A 17917-nucleotide genomic window follows, 5' to 3' on the forward strand; every position below is an offset into this window, starting at 1 on the left:
TAATATTATGTTTGCTTGATCTCTTGTGCGCTTTTATCATCTTGTGGGTTGTTGTGGTGTGTCCGCTATGCAGGGCCTGGGGTCCAGGCGACGATGCGGCACACAGCCTGATGATACAACGTGTATCTGGCGAGGGAGCTCTGTAGCTGGTCCAGGGGGCTGGGGTCCAGTGTCCCTATGCAACAACCACACTGGCTGTCATGGTAGGTAAGCTGCCTAGCCTAAACAGCAGTGGGATCGCGGGTAATCCAGATCTCAAGATAGATTGCTTTTATTTAAATGAACTGTGGTGAAAGGGGTATACTTATTTGAGTGTGATGTACAGTGGTACTCAGATACGTGTATTTTTTTTTCGTTACAGGTGTCGTCGTAAGCTGAAGTCCACCCACCACCCGCACCTGACGTCTCTTTTTGTTTTTTTTTATATTTAATATTATTTGGCGTTTTTTAAGCTGTGTATAATTTTTCAATATAGAATTTTACGTAGGTTTCCAGCTTTTCTAAATTCGTAACTTTACAAGTTCAGAATCAAAAACAAACATAAAATACATACATAAATAAGAAACGATAAAAAGAAAAGTGAAAATTTTGATGATCAAGATGTTCAATAAATCTCAAGAATTAAATATTGGATTAAAAACTGTAAAATTGTCGTAGAAATTTTTTGAAAGTTGCCAAAAATTGATGAAATTGCATCGAAACTCGAAAATTGCCTAAAATATTGTTAAAATTTGTTAGCAAATGACCTTAAAATATCTAAAACAAAGAAACAGAACGAAAAAACCTCAATTAAGTGTCACAAAATTTGAGTAAAATCTCGCAAAAATTTTCTAAATTACCAAAAATAATTCAAATAATCTCAAAATCGGATGATTTGTCAAAGTTCTAAAAAAATGACAAAATTTGCCAAAGTGACTGCCATAAATTAAGGAATCAAAACTCAGCACGAACTCATTTAAGCAAGCCGAAATTTTTTTTAAAGGTACCTCTACTTACTCAATAATATTCCTTCATAATTTCTCAAATCTATACTAGGATTTGACAAAAAAAAAAAGTTTTTGAATCAATCCAGGACTTTTTATATGGCAAACTTTGAAACAAAAAGAGGATTTTTTAGGCAGACAAGGCAAAAATCAATGCTTTTTGGACGTGTTGATAAAAAATCACAAATTTCTTAGCAATTTTGGAAAAAATTACGACCATTTGGCTACAATTTCATCAAGAAATAACTTCCGGAGAATTTTGACAGGAAAAATATTAGCCTAAATGAATTTTCCACATTGGTTTATTTTGCTCGAAAAAAAATCATATTCCATGAAAAAGTTCAAAATCTCCCTTAAAACAAGCTTTTTTTTAAATTTTTACAATTCTCAAAAATTCGCCAAAAGTCCAAAAAATAAACTAGAGTACTTGAAATTTTGATTACAGGGGTTTTAGGACATTCTCTTTCCATCTAGTTTGGTGTCGTTCAATTCGAAGAGTGCGATTTGGGTGATTTCAATAGACTCTCTTATTAGGAGAAGAGGATGAAAAAAAATTAAAATTCATACTTGATAGAAATATCTACACATGGAATAAACAGAGGCAATTGGGCAATATGAGGGTACCCTAAATTAAGAAACGCTCGCTACTCGTAATGTATTTCATAAAAATAGGAACACCAGAGTACGATCAAAATCAAGCTATGGGTCTGTGGGCTCGTGATAAGAGGAAAAAGAGGATAGGAAGACAACACTAGACTATCTCATTTTTACACCAGTCCGTAGGTATACCTATTACCAGACCTATGTGTAATATTAAGTAATCCTCAATTGCGTTATTATAAGTACTCGTATCGTATGCAGAAGTACATTACTAATACTGTACAAATGTGCTATATGAATGTACTCGTATGTATGGTAGAACTATAGGTATAGGTAAGTAGCCATCTAGCCAACATCGAACACCAGGTAGGAGGTTAAGGTACGAATACCAATTGATACTCATACGGTCGACGATCTGTAAGAATGTCTACGTAATCCATACATACGTATTATACCGGCACAGGCGTATAAGTTCAGTGTAAATGGGCCATTAGCCTGACAGTAGGCATCACATAGGCGCAAGGTATAGGCAACACACAAAATCGTCATCCGTGCATATTTGTAAACTAAAAGTACCTACGAGTACCTACTAATCACTTGACATGCGACACGATGGCGTTAATTATAAAACCTACGCGACGAGCTTTATTTTTTCAGCAAATGAAGCGCGATTGTTTTCAAATATGATTACAATAATAATTCGTGAAAGTGAAAAAGTACTCGTATTAACTAACAATAGACAAAATGGAAAAATAAAAAGTCGAAAAAAAAATACGCCATATTATTCATTTCGTATGTGAGCATACGTAGAAGTGAAAGTTCCGCACGTACGTACGAATAGGTGAGTAGTGAGTACCATAAGTATTAGCGTAACAAGTGGACAATTGGACAATTGGGCGAATAATTATTTGATTAATCTGTTGGCGAGAATGACCGCCGAGCGCCGAGCGGCGAGTCTCCTTCATTAATTTGTAATTAGCGACTTTTTATAACACAATTGGAAAAATATTATTACGTGCTGAGCTGCCTATCTTATACCTCTACAGAGGTACCTACCAATTTTATTTCATTTTTTTCTTTCGACTCTATATAACGAGTAATTGCGAAGGCTTTTTAATTCCGCTAACGATTCTTATGACCCTAATTACACGTCTGTACGTACGAGTACTTACACGCAAATACGTGTCATGTGTTGAAGTACCTACGAATAGTAGTAATTACTGAGATTCGAGCTGTAAAAACATAGGTTTATGAGATGACGGGGGAAAGAATAATGCTGATTTAATTGATGAAGAGCGAATACGCAATGCAGTTATTAGAAATATTTCAATCCCTTCTTTTGCTTTTTTTTAAATTAATAAGCTGAGATTCGAGATTTTTAACGAATTTTGAATTAGGCAGAAAATTTTTTTGATCAAAGTTCCATTTTTCATGAAAAAAAGTTGACCAAATTGAGATACCCCAATAAGCTATTATATGTAGATCCTCCAATCGATTATTGATGGTTAAAAGTTCTTCTGTAGCCTCTAGAAAATTTGTGGGTTTTTCAAATTTGAAAAAAAAATCGTTTCAAAAGAGAACTGATGAAATTTAGCACATATGAACTCACAATAAGGCCTTCTCTTTGAACGAGATCGCGATTTTTGAAAAGAACGTAGTCTAAAATTCCTATTACCCAAATTTCAGCTGCCCCTGCAAATTTTTTGATTTTTGGAAAATTTTTGAAAATTAAAAATTCATCATTTTTGGCAATCTATCCCTTATAAAAAATGAAATAAAAAATACGAGTTGTTCTTAAACTAGGTAGGTAATTCTGAACGATGAGGTTTCAACGCGATTTTCATTTTCTTCAAAATTTTAAAATTTTTCCTGAAGGTATGAAAATTAATCAGGGCATCGATTTGTGACTTATTTTCAACCTGTTTGAAGCACGATCCTGATTTGAGCCAATTTTTAGACAGTCACTTTGAGGGTATATTTTTGACCAGCATTTTCCAATTACCTACAAAAATATCATTAAAAAATTTCCTGTTATAAAAAACGCACGTGAGGTGCCCACCAGGAAATCGAGACAATCGTGGGTACACTCGTGAAATGTGTTTAGAATAATCCACAACTCAATTTTGCCCCCCCCCCAATTAATTCCCACGTCATCCAGAAAAATTGTAAAGTTCTGGAGAAATCAAAAATTGCTACAGAGGTTCTAGCTTGCTCAAAATAGTGAAATTCTGATTGAGTGTGGGGGGGGAGGGGCTACCTAGTTTACGGATACAGGGATTTGTACAAGTTTCAAGAATTTATCATCTAACAGAAGGATTTTGAACTTTTGAATTTTTGCCACTTATTTTGGTTGAAAAAATGCATTTGAAGTGTCCACCTGATAATTAGTCAAAATGCAAATAAGCTCGTTAAATGGGTTCCAAATTAGTTACAATCAATTTTTAGCTATGCAAGTAGATTTCTACACTTTTTTGGAGAATAAATCAAAAGTTGTGCTGGAGGCTCGAGAATGGCCGCAAATGGTGAAATTTGGTTTTCGAAGGAGTGTTGATGTTAGTTTTAGGACTTTCAGTTATTTTTATTGAAAGCATGCATTTTTTTGTTTAGCATAAATTGTCAAAAATTATTCGATTTTAAATTCTCAAAAGTTTGCCAAAAATCAAAAAAACAATTTAGACATATGAAATTTGAGTTATGTGGGTTTTTTAGACTATGCTCTTTCCAAAAATCATGGTTCTGTTTAAATCTAAGACGAACTTCTCGAGAGGTTCCCTCGTCAAATTAACCGTTTTTGTAACCATTTATTTTCAAAATTGTTTGATTGGTTCAACATTTTTCTTACAAGGGGGTACCCCAACATGCGAGAAATACTTTTAGACCGGATAAAGCTGAAAATTTCAGATACTGAAGTGCATTTTTTGATTTTTGACGAATTTTTGAAAATCAAATCTAGGCCAAAAAGGGAAGGAAAATCAAAATTTTACAAATTAATCCAGAAAGCTGAAATATCGTGTACACCCTATTTTCAACACCCCCCCTCCGAATCGATTAAAAATAGTTTTGAGCAGTTCTGAAGCTCCTGCAGATTTTTGAAAGTTGAAATTTTCTCAAAATTTTACCAAATGAAGTTCGAAAGTCAAAATTTACTTTATACCCTCATTTCAAGCCGTTCTGAAGCCCCTATCCATGATTCGAAAATTTAAATTTTAAAAAAATCCCTTAAAAATAGTCCAAATTGATATTTCAACATGATTGGTGCCTGTTCGTGACCCATTTGGTTGGTCACACGTGGAAAAAATCAAACTGCAATTGTTCATCTTTTTGACTATTGAAGTGATTTAGGCACATATTTTTCGGTTGTTTCAAATCCTAGCTTAAGTAAGTACATACTTTGAAATTTTTTCCCCTAAAGATTTCAAGAATTAAAAAATTTGCCGGAGGCCCCAGAACAGTTTGACATCAACATCGATCGATATGGAAGGACAAAAATAAAGTACAGGCCAAATTTCAGATCATTACCGTAATTAAATAAAAGCTCCCCCCCCCCAACAAAAATGGAAATTAAGACTTTGAAATATTTAAAAAATCTTCCAAAAATTGAAAATGGAATTTATGAAGTGTTGAGTAATATGTTTTTAGACCTATTTTTGTTGAGTTCAAAATTTTTTCTCCAGTTGAAATTCACTGGAAGTGGTGATTTTCTGAACTGAAGATTTCGAAAATTTACAAAAATCAAACCTTTAGTAGTTCACCGAGCGGAAAATGATTGGAATCAAATCTGATGAGATTTGATCAAATCCGGACAATTTCATGGATCTAATTTGACCTTACCAGATCTGACCGGATCCAAAGTTTTGATTGGATTACATCTGCTCAGATCTGATCAGATCCGGACATTTCATGGTCTCAATTTCACCTGATAAGATCTGATTATATCTGACCAGATCAAAGATTTGATCAGATTAGACCTATTCAGACCTGATCAGGACCGATGGAAGGGAGGGGGGAGGGTGTTCTGGTTGGATCTGACCAGATATGAATAGATCTATCTGATCAGACCAGATCAGATCTGAACATTATTTCTCGGATCCAATTAAATCTGATCAAATCTAATCAGATTAGATATGTTCAGCTGTATGATCAGATCCACTCATTTTCCTCTGGGCAATTGTCGACTTTGAAATTTCCAGTAGGATTTTTGAACTTTTACAGGGAAATTTAAGTTTTATTGGAATTTCCAGATTGGTTGACAACATGACAAGCTTTAATATTTCATCCTGAGAAGTCAATTTTGACTGTTGAAAAAAGTTGTCATAAACTTTCCCAAAAAAATTCCACAAGGTATTTCAAGAACATTAAATTTTCACTCACCTTTTAAAATTCCTTCAAAATAATATGCTGTACTGAAAAATTAACTTATAATTTAAGTAGTACTCCCCCTAAAAATTCAACTTTTATTGAGGGATTTCGCACTAATTTTTTTGGTAGAACTCACGATTACCTATTGTTAAAAATTAATTGTTTTAATTCAGTATAAGTCATTTTGATTTTTTTAAAATTATTCACAAAAAATTTAATTTTTCGAAGAAAAATAAAAGCCCAAAAAAAAATAAAAGCAAACAGAACCATTCATGGGACAAAGAACAAAAAATCTCCTACCAGTGGAATGCTCGAATTTTGTTTTTGAGATAGTCTGATGAGCGAAAATTGGAAAGTTAAATTTTTAAAAATTAAAAACGTCAAATGTAAGTCTAAGTTGAATCATTTCCTCTCAAAATATTGGACGATAAGAGTCTGAAAATGAACGAATTTTTCAACGTTACGATGGATGCAATTCTTTTCATCCCATTTCGCTGAAAAAAATTGGCTGCAAATGTCCGTAAAAAGGCCCCTTTTATGGCAATTATTGCAAAAAGGTTAAAAAAAATGCAAAAATAGTATTGCATAATCTTGGTTGAAAATAGAATCACATAACTTCAAGCACATACACTATAGATAAAATTGACACAATTTGGGTAAAATATATCACACCTACCTTTGCCAGCGATTTCTAAAAAAAAAAAAGGTCAAAAAAAGGCGCGCAAAAATGAGTCGAACGCGATGCCGAGTAAGTATAAAATATGGAACACTGTGACGTAATCGGTTCACACAGCAATGTGGCGGCGGCGGTTCACGCGACAATTAAAAAAAGCATTACTTAACCGGTTCGTAGTCGTATATATAGATATGGATGGAATTGTCCGAGTATAGGAGTGGGTTACTGGAATTGAGGATTGATTCGCGAGAAGCCCATACACCATGCAGCCTAGTGCCGAGTGGGAGATGGTACTTGGAAGAAGCATGATGACCTTCTGACAAGAAGAAGCTACCACATGACCTTGAGATAGCTTTCACTGGTACGGGCTGTACGGACGCACTCGCGATACAACATCCGTATCAATGTCAAGAAAATTATCCGGTTTTTTTCATCGTCTTCTCCCTAGTTTTTTTAAAAAATTTTTTTTCGTTATCTTTCTTCGGTGACGAGAAATACTTTTACATTCGAATTACGTTATTAGTAGATAGATATATGGACAAACCACATCATCCGATGTAATAGCCAATAGGTACTCAAACTGCTGATACTCATCTGTAGGTGCAATGAAACCAGAAGAAGTATGCGAAAAAATAGCTTCCAGTTTTTTATTTGTCGTAAAATCGAGTTTCAAGGTGAATGATACGTAATGTCGTGTCTTTTTTGGCTCCTTCTTGTCCGATTTTCAAGTATCTTTTGCTGGTGTCTCTGGTTCTCGTTCAGGTGGCTGGTACGGGTGTGTGAAATGTGAATTCAAGGGACCTCTGTAGGCCTCTTCATTTTTCAATTTTTTGATATTTTGAGCGTTCATGTGCACATTGATGAGGCGAGGAGGAGATTCTGACGGGTGGTGGGATGAAAAAACTGTCAATATTCAAAACTCAGAAACTCAAAGTCAGTAACAATTAGTAAGTATGTCATACGAGATCCTCCCCCCCCCCCTTGAGTACTAAAATGTTGAGTAATTTTAAATGTCCAAAAACGAAGCTTTTATACTTACTTGACAAAAAATTTGAATAGTTCTATATGTAGTAAGGTTGGTACTGAAATCAAAAATCAAAAATTCCACATTTTTTCGTGTGTTTTTTTTTCTAAAGCTTTTTGGCCTTTGGAAATCGAATCCAAAAAGAGAGCAGAACATTTTCGATTTTGCCCGAGTGAAAAGGAGACTCGAGCAAGGCAAGGGCAAATGCCCTCGAAAATTCACAATTCTTCATTTTTTTCAGGAGTCAGGACGTGGTTTTTATGTTTTCGAAAACGACCAATTTTTTTTTAGCAAAAATTAGAAATTATTGTTTCTGAATTTTCGTCGAAAAATAGGGCATTTTTTGAAATTTTGAAAATTTATAAATTCATGAAGTAAATTGTTTTTGGCTTAATTCTTTGATTTTCCCTGCTCACACAATTTCTTTCCAAATTTCTCAACTTTTGCTAAACGCAATAAATATACTCACGAAAAAAAATGCAATTTTCCCCAAAAATTCTCAAATTTTTCCGTCAGGAGGAGGGAGAGGAGGGTAAGACACCCCCTCACACCCCTCCTTCTTCCTCACTCGCCACCCCTTTCCTCACTGGAAAATAATTTTTAGCCCAAATGAGGGTTTAAATTCTTGAAAATTTAATTTAGCCTACCTAATTAAAATTCTGTCACAAAAAAATGATGACTTTCTTTTCCTCATTTGCTATTACTCTCGAGTGAGTGTACCTATTGTTGCCGGCTTAAGACAAAAACACCAGGGTCGAGATAAAAATAAGTGGGTACCATATTCGTGCTTTTTACGAGTACCTATATGATGGTTAGCACGATGCTGAGAGCACAATACGAGTAAATCTCAGCTGCAATTTTAAAACATGTGATCAGACCGTTACAGGAAGATACTTTAACTTTTCGTAGGTACTTTTTTGTCTGTACGGTAACCTTAGGCATGATATAATTTGCATAAATTACAAACTAACATCCTATTTGACGCATCAATGTTGATCGTTGATTGAGAGGAGTTTTGACAAGACCACGAGACGCGAACGCGAATTTTAAAAGTACACACTGCACACTTGCAATAACGTTTATTATCGTAATTATAGCATTCGCGATGTGTATGTATGCTTAGTCTTGTGCGATTGTTAAGTATTGTTCGTCATTCGATGGCTGCGAAGAGCATTTTGACGATAACATTGAACGATTGATTACAGGTGGTACTTGCAACTTGAGAAGGTGCAGGGTGAACAAAAAAGCAAAAAAAAAAAAATGAATCGCTTGTGTGTTTTTTTTTTAAAATCGTGATTTAGTAGTCCCTACGTACAATCATGCAATATAGTTTCGAGTTTATTTTAAGGTTGTGTTGTATCCACCTTTGCTAAAAATAGATACTCACGTAGGTACAATGAGCAAATACGAGATACAAATTAGTGTGGTATATTTGGAAATTTTTCTCATCGTTAAATTCGGGTTCAGATACTCGTACGAATGCATCGGAAAATTATAATTATCATAATGATCTATCAGAAAAATCTTTTGAAACAAAGTTGCTAAGATTGGAAAACTGATAATTAATACGAGTAACGCATAATTACCTATAATATCGAGCTAGTGATTCATTTCAGTGGGCGTGAGGGCGAGTCAGTATCGCATGATTCGTATAATGCTAACTATGAGATGTGAATGTGGAATGGGTAGTCGGTGCGGGTAATTTTAAAACGTAATATTGGTATCATGTTTGACGCGTTCGTTTAACCACTTACAGGTTCTTAAAGTGTCTTTGTATTTTGCTGACCGTCTAAGCAACAACGGCCATTGACCAAGTGATGTCGATGTCCGATATTTCCAATGATGGTGACATAATCGATGGCTACTCAAATTTAGTCTTGTTCTGATTCCAACCAGTAAATACTACAAGATGCTGCAAAACCTCAAGTTATCGAAATTGGTGTTATCCTTCACCAGCCGAATATTTAGTTGCTATAAAGTGCAGTTATCAATTTTTGGTAAATTTCTAAAAATCAAAATTGATCCAAAAAATATGAAGAAAAATCAAAATTTTACAAAATTCTGAGATTTTTCGGGGACTTTGTTTGCCAATTTCACAAAAATTAAGATTTTTTTTTTGTCAAATCTAGCAAAAGAATGGGGATATTTTGTGAATTTTGGCCTAATGCCGGACATTTTTGGCAATTTTTTCAAAAAACAAAACTTTCTCTATACAATTTTGGTAAACAACAGGACTTTTTATATAATTTTGTCATTTAAAATGGAACTTTTCTTGATAGTTTTGGAAACTCTGTTGGACTTTTTTTCTTGACAACTTGAACAATGTTGAAATTTTTTGAAGTTTTTTAAAATTTTTCCCTAAAACGGGACTTTCTAAAAAATTTAGCTAAAAACAAGACTTTTTGAAAATTTTTGTCCAAAAAAACAGTCTTTACAAAGGATTTTTTAAAACAATTTTGGCATAAAACGACTTCTCTTGAAAATGTTGGCAAACCTGTACAATTTGGGGGGGGGGATTTTTTCACAATTTTGGCATAATAATGAGACTTCTCTTGAAAATGCTGGCAAACCTGTACAATTTTTGGGTGGGGGGAATTTAGACAATGTTAGAACTTTTTGACAATTTCGGCAAAAAAAACAAGACTTTTTTAAAATTTTTGGCAAAAAGATGAATTTTTTAACAATTTTGCCAAATACCCAAATTTTTGACATTTTTGCAAAAAAAAAAAAAAACACGCGAACTTCTGAAAAATTTAGCCAAAACAGAACTCTTTGATAATTTTGGCCAAAACAGGTCTTTTTTTCACAATTTCTAAAAAAAAAAAACTTTCTTGACAATTTTGGAAAATGAAGGGACTTTTTTGAAAAATTTGGCAAACTTTTTGGACTTTTAGATAATTTTTGCAAAATTATTTTTAAAAAAACACTTTCATCCCCAGTTTCAAAAATGATATGTTTTTGTTCGTTTAATGCGAAATATTTTGGAAAAAAATTATCAAAACACGATTTATCCAAAAATAAGCGATTTGCAAGTTTTCAACTGCTCTCAAAATAAGCCAAATTCCACGATTGTCGATCGCGATCTTGAATTAGTATTCTTGTATGGTAAGTACTATTTAATTCTACAGCTGTTGTGATATAAAAAAAAAAAAAATAGATAAACCAAAACAAAAAATCATGGCATTACGTAAAAAGGTTGTTGCATTGCATGCAACGTTATTGGGTATTCAACCACTTATCTTGAATAAACGATTGCCATATCATAACTTGCACCTAAGTTCAAGTATTTAGACCAGGTAGGTACGCGTAAAAACCCAAAACAGTTTCTCAACGAAAGCGCACCTCTTTGGAAAGTATCTCGATCGATCGCAAAAATCGTCCCGAGTCTGACCGTCTCTTGTGGATCGAGTTGTTCTTATGCAACTTGTGCGTAGGTACTTTCTTCATCCAAATGAAAAAAATGATCAGTAAGTAATTCGTTCGTCCATGTTCTGTTTGATGTGTCCTTGCACATAACACAAAATTGATTACCATTAAGCACCTAAGTATACCTATTTCAAAAAACTATTAGTTCAATTTTCATTTCAGAAGATTAAATTGGTAAATGCGACGTAAAATGATGAAATTTGATTCATACGTATTTTCGATATTCCGAATCACATGGTGGTGGTTTCGAGTCATTCTGAAGCCTCCCACAGATTTTTTAAATTTGTAATTACAAGAAAACGAAATGAAATTCAGCTCTAATGGAAAATCTAAAAATTCATCGAAGGCTCCAAGTTTTTTTAACCGAACATTTGGTGTATTTTTGGATAGATAGGTACTCTTTCTATGTATTTTCCTTCGTCAGTCCTTAGAATTTTTCCATCGTTCAAGTTACCTCCCTTCAACAAAAAATAGAAATTCTGAGATTTCCAAAGTCCACTTAAAATGGAAAACTTACCCACCTTTTGAAAGTAGCTGAAATTTTGGCTCCAGATAGACTTCGGAACATATTCCTTCTGAAAATTCAACTACCTATCGTTGAAATTGATGGAACGTATCGAGTGATTGATTCCTTTCTTATAAAATTACGTATATCTGTTGGCCAAATCTCTGCCGCATTCCATTCGCAGATAAATCGTAATTTTGATACAGATTTTGATAGCTTGACCCTGTGCTAGGTCAAAACATTTGGTGTTAAGGTCGATTAAAATTAATAAGTACCTGGCATCGTTGAGATTAAAAAATCTTCCTCCTACGCATCGACGCATCGTGTATAGTCGTGTGTAATTAAAAATCTTACTTCCGTATTGTCTTTAGTTTTAGCATATTTTTAACACCGTGCCGTCGCTAGTTGCTAAACTGTAATTAAAAATAACAACGAGATTGCGAGAAATTACCATGTACGAGATGCGGTGTACCGTGTGGCTTGGCTTGTATGTACTTGTACCTCATTTTAATAAACCCTCCTCATCGTGAATGAATTACTAAAAAATGTTGGTTCATTTTTTGTTCTTCGCATAGCGTACATAATATCTAGGCATATTCTAGTACAATTCCACAGCAGTCACTAGATCATTACAGGCTATATTTACCCAACTCTTGACACTTCAGTGCCTCTGTGGGTGAAAATGAAAATGATACTTCTTCTTTTAGAAATTCAGATTGGATCTTTCTAAATTTTATTTTTTTTTGCTCAACAAAAGAACGCTCGTAATAGTGTGTCAATTTAGAAAAATCTAATTTTCTAATTTCTATTTTCTCTGTAACTGACACGCATGGTTAAAAATGATTTTTTTTTGGGTAAAACTGACTAAAATATGTCCAAAAGGGTCACCATAAAATATTAATCAAGGTTATAGGTGCTAAAGTTCATTTTATTGGACCCTCATCCACATCGATTTTAAATTCTTGGAGAAAATTGAAAATCTGCGGAGGGCTTCAGGATGGCTCAAAAGTTACTATTTTTCAGTTGAGAGAGTTGAAATGAAATATTCGCATTGTTTTAAGAAAATCTCAAAGAATTTTCCGAGTTGACTCGCGCTTCTTCTCCCTCTCCTCCTTCCCAATCCGATTAATATTACCGAATGTACTCGAAGCTGAATATTTTTTACCTTTGAAAGGTATGGTGCAAGAATTTCAAAATTTTTACATAAAAAATAGCCATTAACAAGGGAAGTATCCTAACCAGCACAAAAAATTTTGAACCGGACAAAGCGAAATCGAAAGAGGATCTCAAAATATACCATTAGGGAAAATTTTAGGTACCTAATAAAATTAATTTTTAACTTTTTGGCGAATTTTTAAAAATTCAAATTGAGGCCAAAATTGGACAAAATCGAAATTTCAGTAATTGACCTAAGCTGAAATTTAGTTTAAACCCTATTTTTGACCTTCCAAGTCGATTAGTGACGGTTTCAAACCGTTCTGAATCCTCCGGCGGATTTTCGTTTTTGGTGGTTCTCGAAAAAAATGTCGCGAATAGGGTGAAAATGAAATTCACTCCCTAAAAACTCGGATTTACCATTTTTGAGATTCTTTCGATCAATTTAGGCACGTAAGTATTACCAAAATGTTTTTGCGCCCGTTAAAATCCAAAATTTTCTCTGGTAATTGTTTTTGAAAAATAAAAAAGAAATAATTCACGAATCGTCGTTTGCGAAATTTGAAAAAATTGAAAAATCAAAATCTGTCGACAGGTCTCAGAATAGTTCGAAACCATCACCAATTAACTCCGGAGATCGAAAATGTGTAACAAACCAAATTTTACGAACAATGATTTTTTTTTTTTTTTCCAAAAATCATCACCGAAGAAAATTTTGGATTCGAACGGACCCAAGATTTTCAAAATAGGTACGAGCCTAAATCGCTCGAATGGATCACAAATATTGTAACTCCGAGTTAATAGGCGCTAAATTTCATTTTCACCTACAGTATTTACACAGTTTTTTTTTTTTTTTTTGAAAACTGGAGAATTCAAAAATCCGCTGGAGGTTCCAGAACGGTTTGAAACCGTCACCAATCGACATCAAAAACAGAGTGTAAACCAAATTTCAGTTTTCCAAGTCAGTTTGCTAAAATTTTAATTTTTTTCTGATTTCGGCCCAAATTTGAATTTTTTAAAATTCGCCAAATATCGAAAAATGAATTTCAGCATTATTTTGACTGCTGGTATAATATTTTGGTGTCTTCTTTCGATTCTGCTGAGTCCGATTTTTAAAAAATCCGTTAGGGAAACTTCCCCCGTACGTGGGTGCGCTTTTTAGGAAGGGGGAAAGAGGGGTTGAAAATTTTAAAAATTTGTAGGAAAAAATGGATGAGGCCATCGTGATTTTCTATGAAATAATCTCAAAAATTTTATACCCCCCCTCCCTCCCTCCCCTAGAGTTGAAAAATGTCGAACTTTGCGCACATATGGTCTTATTACTTGGGTTAAAGTTAAAATGGAAGAGGCACCATCTTGCTCTCAACTGTCCTTTTCAAACGTTTCCCAAAAAACTAAAAATGAACTTTGGTACTTGAAATTTTGCTGGGCCGGTTTCGTCTCGTCGGCCATAAAAAAGACAATTTTACCATTCTTATCTTCCTATGGCTCTTAACTTTCCAAATTTACCTACCTATTGGGTAAAATTTTGTAAAATTTCAATTGTAAGAAATTTGCTGGAAGCTCCAGAACTACTCAAAATGATTTGAAACCGTTTTCAATTGATTATTAAGGGGTCAGGTTCGACTCAGAATCTCAAATACTATAGGTATATTTTGAAACTAAGCCATTTCTCCCAAAACAGGTTGGACAGGGGCCAGAGCGAAAAAATCATGATTTTTTCAAAAATTCGTCCTCGAGGGTCCATATCCCCGCCCCTCAGGGGCATCTCCAGAGCCAAAAGGTTTCCTGAGTGACTTTCAACTCAAAATTATGATTTGCACTGAATTTGATCAAAATCCTTCGACATTTTTTTATTTTTTCCTGACCCACCCTCAACAAGAATTCATTACATTTTCTACTCAATTCTTAAAAATGAGACATAATACCCAAAAATCTACTTAAATTCAACAGAAAATGCCACAGATTGGTCATTTTTTCGGATTCAACACGAATTTTCAGTTCAAGTTCACAAAGTGGAGAAGTAAAGAAATGGAATTCTCCTTTAAGTACCTATCTGGAAGAATTTCCTGTTAAAAGTCAAAGCATATAAAGCGAATTCAAACATTGGCCACAGAATGTTCATTTACTACCTATCTATACGTAATTCCAGCTTGAGAAATACGTAGGTACATACAAGCTTTGCTTTCCAGCTTTCAAAAATCACGCACGATTTTATTCCGATACATCTCGTTCAAAGATCGATTTCCGAATGATGCGCAGTGAAGTAACTCACGTAAGAACGATGGTGTAAACCAAAAAATAGCATAAGTATCGGATAAATAATTGACATTTTATCTAATAAACGATGCCAAGGTTTGAGAACCAGGTCATTTAGGTATTAATAATAGTAATTTTAACGCGACTGGTTCCTCTTAATCTAGTATCATCATCCTTTTACACGCTGCTACCGTTAGACTGTTCCATATGATTATTGTATATTTCTTAATTTCTGTAACTCTTACGACTCGACGACGATGGTGATACTGGCAATTTTGGTGACGACGAATCGTGATGGATGGTGCCAAGAATCCCTGTCCCTGCCCCTCTGTCTGAAAGAAAGCCCAACTTATGATCACGAGGATACTTTTGATTCGCAGCACTTATAGATACATAGCTCTTCATTTGCCTGATGCGAGATTAGATTTTACCTACCTATGATATTAAGATATGTATAGATATCTTTGTGTGTTGGTATAATGACCGAATAATTGAATGAACATCAAATTATAAAGCCCTTGTGCGGTGTACTGTTTACCTATTCTAAAATTCGCCAAGCATCAAAGCGAAGAATTCAAGCATCGAGGTTTGTATGCGTTTTGCACATATTTATCTGTATCTTCAACTTTTGGTTCTGTTTGCATTGGAAGGTGAAAATCATAAAACAGACGTTCAGATTTGTCTATTAAACGCTTCAAATTTAGCATATTATTATATGTAAGGCTATAAATTTAAAACGTATTCGAGCAGCCAGTTAGGCACATGCACGATAAACGAGTGTCTATATCTTATAGGTACCTAGATGTAGGTAAAAATGATGAATAAATTTGTGTACCTACTGCAGATGATGAGATGAACGATTGATGGTTATTAGATTGAAACTAAAAATAGGTACATATAAAAACATTTTACGATTTTTCCCTCAGCTTCGTTGTCTTAGGTAAGTATAACTACATTGGGACAAGTTTATTGATCGCTGCTGATGCGATGGCTGATAAAAGCAAAAAAACGCATAAATACCGCATGTATAGGTATAAGTAATCTTATGTAGCCTAGGTAAGTAAAGTACGACGCGTTTTGTGCATTATGGAAAAAGACAAGGTCGTGAGGAACACGGGGCGTGAAGATTTTGCTTCGGATATTCTTAATAAGGTAATTTATTTGAAAACTGTTCACCTTTAGATTTACAATTCAGATACTCGTATGTTCAAAGGTTCTCCGTTTGATACGAGTATGTTTGCAATTATTCGATCTGCTTGCTTATTTTTTTTTTTTTTGTTGGTTTGAAATACGAGTAATTCCGATGATAAGAGAGTTATACGAAGACAACAGTAGCACTATAGTTCAAATATTGTAGGTAAATTTTACAGAAAATTTTCTACATCGCCGCGTCATTTTGATGAGGTGTAATATTGAACGCATGCTCATCTGCTCAAGTACCTATACAAAATCGAAAGGGAAGAAACCGGTTCATTTTGACCTCGTGTCAAATTTAACGACGTCCTTAAAAATTTTCTGAAATGGTTTTAAAAATTGTTCTTCACTCACGTTTCTGAATAATTGTCACCGAATTATGCGCGTCTCTGCGATCGAAAAAATCATACGAGTGCTTGAGAACAGGTGGCTGACGCTGAGATACGAGCAGATGAGCACAAATAATAATAAACATACCTTCTTAATTTCAGGTTGGCAAGATCTCACTAAATTTGAACATAGAATAAAAATCCAAGATTTTATGGCGTTCAGAGCGAACTGGAATTTCCAAAAAACCGCTGAAAAGGTCCAAACTGCCATGAAAACTCCTCCAGTTGAATTAGCACGTTGGAATTTTGGTACCTATATTAAGTACATTTTGTGTTTTCTACTTCATTGGGCAAAATTTTATGGACATTTCAAGTTTCAAGAACTCGCTGGAGGCTCCAGAACTGCTCAGAATGGTTCGAAACCATTTTCAATCGATTTAGAAGGTCGATAACGGGATATATTCTGAATTTCAGCTTCTTAATTCAATTAGGTAAAATTTTGATTTTTTTCTCCTTTTTGGTCCAAATTAGGGGAAAAAATCAAAATTTTACCAAATTGACCAAGAAAGCGGAAATTTGGGAAATACCTTATTTTCGACATGCCAGATCGATTGAAAACTGTTTCAACCCGTTTTGAGCAGTTCTGGAGCCTCCAGCAGATTTTTGAAACTCGAAATTCCCACAAAATTTCATCAAACGGAGATGGAAAGCCGAAATTAACTCTGCAAACTAATTTCAATATGCTACGAAGTCAACCGCAGGTGGATTTCAATCCGTTTTGGAGCCTTCAGCGACTTTTTGAGAATTACTGGAGCCTCCGGCAGATTTTTGAAACTTGAAATTTCTGCACTCCAAGTTTGACACCCTCTGAAGACAACTTCAGGTGTGTTCAAGTCATTTCGGAGTCTCCAGCGACTTTTTGAAAATTACTGGAGCCTCCAGTAGATTTTTGTATCTTAAAATTTCTCCAAAATTTTATCAAACGGATATGGAAAGCGGAAATTTACTTCGCACTCCAAGTGTGACACCCTCTGAAGACAACTTCAGGTGTGTTGAAGTCATTTCGGAGCCTTTAGCGACTTTTTGAAAATTACAGGAGTCTCACCCCGAAATTTTTGAAACTTGAAATTCCCCCAACATTTTATGAAAAGGAGTTGGGAGGCCGAAATTTAATCTGCAAACCAATTTCAATACGCTACGAAGCCAACTGCAGGTGGATTTCAATTCGTTTTGGAGCCTCCAGCGACTTTTTGAAAATTATTGGAGCCTCCAGTAGATTTGTGAAACTTGAAATCTCCCAAAATGTCATCATCAAATGAAGATGGAGAGCCGAAATCTATTCTGCAAACTAATTTCAATACGCTACGAAGTCGACTGCTGGTGGATTTCAAGTCGTTTTGGAGCCTC

At 34.6% G+C, this 17917-nt stretch overlaps 1 protein-coding gene across 2 annotated transcripts in view; it reads right to left on the reverse strand.

The window, feature by feature from the left end:
- The window catches only part of slf (C-type lectin domain-containing protein slf), a 55124-nt gene that overhangs the window by 17547 nt on the left and 19660 nt on the right, over positions 1–17917 (reverse strand). Inside the window, exon 1 of one of the 2 annotated variants that reach the window (XM_065362341.1) lies at positions 6619–6837. The exons of the other annotated variant lie outside the window; for it this stretch is intronic. The gene's annotated coding sequence lies outside the window, so the exon portion shown is untranslated. Of the gene's footprint in view, positions 1–6618; positions 6838–17917 lie in introns of those variants that run through there. 2 annotated transcript variants of the gene reach the window in all.

The sequence above is a fragment of the Planococcus citri genome, chromosome 1 (genome assembly GCF_950023065.1).
Source record: "Planococcus citri chromosome 1, ihPlaCitr1.1, whole genome shotgun sequence".
Lineage (NCBI taxonomy): Eukaryota > Metazoa > Arthropoda > Insecta > Hemiptera > Pseudococcidae > Planococcus > Planococcus citri.